A 4,855-nucleotide genomic window follows, 5' to 3' on the forward strand; every position below is an offset into this window, starting at 1 on the left:
GTCCATTGTGATACACACACACACACACACACATATGCGGCCCATGTAGGGGGCCCATTGTGATGTATATGTGGCCTGTGTATGAGGCCCATTGTGATGTATATTCGGCCCGTGTATGAGGCCCATTGTGATATATATGCATCTCGTGTAGGGGGTCCATTATGATGTATATGCGGCTCGTGTATGAGGCCCAATGTGATGCATGTGAGGCCCATTGTGTGTTTGAGGCTCATTATATATAGGAGGCCTATTGTATGTTTGAGGCTCAATTGCGATGTGTGAGACCCACCATGATGTTTGTGATACACACGCGGCCCATCCGTCTTTCTAAATACTTAGAGGGCCGAGGGCCCCATAGTAATTTTTGACTTCCAATCCCAAATGGACCGCACTATAGGGCAATAGTGGTTAAATGTCCACTATTGTAAACTTCCCTAGGACTCGTAGTTAAACCCATTTCCACCCCCACTTATGTTAGTAATACCCATTGGGCTAACTCAAACCGTTGGGCCCCATTTGATAATAGTATTTTCTACCATGCCCTGTAGTACTACCCAAACCTTAAAGCCCACCTTGTATTCACACCAAGCCTTTCATAGGAAATGTGGGCCACTTAGATTCATGTTTTGCCCAAGTTTAGTAACCATACCCAAGGCCCACTTAGATGTATAGCGGGCTACCCAAATCCGTTTAAAAGGACACATAGTCGTAAGTATAGGAACTCCACCAAGACACATTGTGTACGTATTAGGCTCCCTATAGGAAAGCCTAACTTATTACATGATAGAGAGGGTGAGGGAGCCCATTTGTTGTGCATAGATTCACCCTCTTAACTCACCTTGTTGTACACCCACTTGACTCGCCCCATGCGACATATCTTATCCTTGTATCCAGTTGTTAGGACCTCGGTGTCACGTCTATATCATCCACACCATCCATTTACTTCTTTAGGACAAGTGTGAGGCCTATCCTTGACATTAGTACACCATCGCCTCTTGCAGTAGATCGAAGAATATGTGGTACCGGATTTAGTATATCCACTATGCAGAGCCTATCTCGATGCATGGGTTAGATCCACCATCCTTTTATGGACCCCCCCTTAGGATATATGATATGTTAGTACCTTGAATAAGATAGTTTATCATGGACTATTTCATATAGACTTCTACATGTCTAATAGGGAGTATCGTTCAGCCCCTACTCTCGTAAGTGACATACCGGTTAAGATCTGTCATCGCCTATTATATTTGATAATTATGCTAGTATACTTAGTCTAGAAGGACACACTGAGATCATGCTTAGTATTACATCATGCTACATGTCCATACGCATCATTTGTATGCTTGTTGTGAGGAATGGTTGATCATAGCATTGCTGTTGGGTTGAGTTATTTAGGGGACTCCTTAAGAGACCGAGTTGCCCCACATGATCGCGCGGTATACATAGGTTTGATGTATGACTAGATGGTATGACTCATGCATCTTACATTTGTGTGACATGATCACTTGGCGCCCTAACGATATCAGGATTGTGGCCTCCATAGGCACATCGTGGATGACCAGATGGGATATCGAAAATATTTGGTTCTAGGACTGTGGGTGCTTTAGATGTCCTTGGGTGAAAGTCCCAGAATCCTCTTGGTACCAGGGGATAATCCAACGTCTAGACTGAGTAGATACATGAGCACCTGAATGTCAAATACCAGTAGGCGGCATCTCCCAATGTGTCATGGTCGGTTGGGTGAGGGTGTGGCCTTATCCGTCTAAGTGAGGGGGCTGTAAGCTAGGCTGAGTTTGACCAGCTCATAAATGGGTCCACTATCGACGAGCTAGGTAGGTATTGCCAGACTAATGGCTAGGCAGATAGTGAGCACTTTTTCACTCGTTGGTTGTGTGGCTAGGGAGGCGACAACCATTGTGGAGTGTACTAGACCCCGGTGATATCCCAGAGATGAGCCATACTAACATGTGGACTTACTGAGTAAGAATTGCATACTCAACATTTGACTCATTCATTCATTCATTCACTATCCACTCGGGCTGATGGTGCGCAATTAGATCATTACGTGCACCTTCGCAATGGCCGTGATTTCGGTTGGGTACACAACCAACCTAAGATCAGGAGTTTACCACGTTGAGTCTAACTATCCAAATTTAGGTATGAGTCTAGTTTGGATATAAGTCCTTTGTGATGAACTCCACAGCTTGTGATACCACGTACTATCATTCCGACTATACACTCTAGCTTTATCATCTCTTTTGCATTACATACTACATTTCATCCTCTGCATATGATGTTTAGTTTACTATGTTTTTGCATTGCATGGCTTAGATACGGCTGGCGGTATTCATGGACTTGTCAGAATTTGCATATTACACTATTTCCTCAGTATATGAACTGCCTTATTATGTCTTTGCATCGCATAGTTTGGATAAGTCTGATGGTATTTATGGATTTGCTAGTATTTCCACTTACTCTGATATTTAATGCTTGACACATGCATTACACACACATACACCACACTCTAAGCTTCTTGTAAGCTTATGCACGACTGTTGTGTGTAGGCGATGTTAGGTCGTAGTAGCGCTGAGGCAGGAATGTGTGGCCGAGCTTTGTGGAGATTTTATTATATATGTGCATTTCCTTTCAGCATTGTAATTAATTATTTATATTAGTGGATATGTGATGATGATGTTGCTCTTGTGATTTGGGTACACTTGTGGTTATGCTCTTTTACAAAAAAATTTTACACTAAAAATCTTCCTTGTAGGATCCAAGGATTGGAATCTGGAGTATGGGCGGTGGGAGCCGAGAATGGGATACTACGGAGGCTGTCAGTGCCAGATTTGGCGATTAAAAATTTTGTGAGCCCTATTTTCGAGTTCGAGGCATGACATACTAGATTTGTCGAATCTCCAAACTAATCTGTCTGCGCTAAACTGATCTGTCTTACTATTGTAAATACGATCAAGGAGGGCCACATATTCTTCAATCTCCCAATCTTGAAGATTTCTTCTACACACCAGGTTCCACTCGACTTTACCCCTGAGAACGCAGTAGCACCTATCTACTATTATGACTTGATTTGGGGTGAGGTGGAATATGTTCGAGAAATTCTCTTTCAAAGCTAAATCTCTCACCCGTATGTCTTACCAAAAACGAATGTTATCTCCCTTCCCCATATCAAATCCAATACCTTTGAGGACCTCCTTTTTTATGGATAGACACCTCTCCAAAGAGCTGATGCCTTATAATTCAAAGAATCCTTGGTCCACCAACCTCCCTCCGAGCTCCCGTATTTAATCTTGACAATCATGTCCCAAAGACTCCCCTTTTTAGTCCCTAGCCTCCAAGTCCACTTCCCTAAGAGGGCCCGATTCATTATCTTGCGCTCTTTTACACTTGCTCCACCTTCTTGAATATGCTTACAAACCTCCTTCCATTCAACCGGATGAAATTTCTTCTTCTCTTCCTTCCCGTGCCATGAGAAGTCACGTCTTAATTTTTTCTAAAGTTGCCAAAATCAAAGCCGGGCATTTGAATAAAGACATGAAATAAAGAGGAAGATTCGATAGTGCCGCCTTAATGAGAGTTAAATGTTAGCCTAGAGATAAGAATCTGCATTTCCATCTAGCAAGGTACATCTTGAACCTGTCTATGACTTTGTCCCATAAGGACTTTGGGGGCTTCCCAATACACAGTGGAAGACCAATGAATGTGGTTGGGAAATGGCCCATTGAGAAATCAAATAATTCGGCAAATTTCCTTATATCTTCTTCCTCCATATTCACCCCAAACATTTTAGACTCTTCCATATTAACTCTGAGACCTGAAACTGCCTCGAAACATTGGATCATTGTTTGCAAATTACTCACATGTTCCTGATTAGCTTCATTGAATAACAATGTATCATCTGCAAATTGGATGTGAGATATCAGTGTGTCCATACCTTCAACTCTGAAACCACTCATGATGCCTTCTTCTTGACCTTTATTCATCATTTTGGAAAGAGCATCCCTGATTATTAGAAAAAGGAACAGGGACAACAGATTGCCTTGACACAACCCCTTGTAACTTTTGAAGAAGCCTTTAGGGGATCCATTAAGTAATATAGAGAAGTAGGTGGAGCCCACGCATTCACCAATCCACCCTCTCCATTTGTCTCTAAAACCCATTCGCAGTAGCATGTACTGAAGAAAGCCCCAATCAATGTGATCATATGCCTTTTCTAGATCAAGCTTGCATAAAAGACCCTTTGATTTAGATTTATGGCTGGAGTCCAAGCATTCATACATGATGAGGGCGCTATCAATAATTTGCCTTCCCGGAATGAACACACTTTGATTTCTGGAAATGATCTTCCCTATCACCTCTTTTGATTGAGACATCAATACTTTAGCCAGGATCTTATACGCTCTTCCAAGTAAACTAATCAGCCTACAGCCTTTAATGGATTTCGCACTCGGAGACTTTGGGATTAATGCTATAAAAGAGGCCCCGAGATCCTTTGAAATCCTCTCTCTTTCATAGAATTATTTAAAGAATTCCATTATATCCCCTTGCAAGTCTTCCTAGAACATTTGGAAGAATACTATCGGAAACCCATCTGACCCGGGGGCCTTGTCTCCTCCCAAAGCTTCCACTACTCCTTTCACCTCTTCCAACGTAAATGGGGACTCATGGACTTTAGTGTCTTCTTCGGATAGGCTATCTACATGAAGTTGATCCAGCTTGGGCCTTTCCTAGCCTTCACCTCAAAGAAGACTGCTAAAGAAATTGATTGCCTCTTTCGAAATTTTATCTTTATCTTCAAATCGGATGTCATTCACTATAATGCTGCTGATCTTATTATACC

Source organism: Magnolia sinica, chromosome 2, assembly GCF_029962835.1.
Source record: "Magnolia sinica isolate HGM2019 chromosome 2, MsV1, whole genome shotgun sequence".
NCBI classification, from domain to species: Eukaryota; Viridiplantae; Streptophyta; class Magnoliopsida; order Magnoliales; family Magnoliaceae; genus Magnolia; species Magnolia sinica.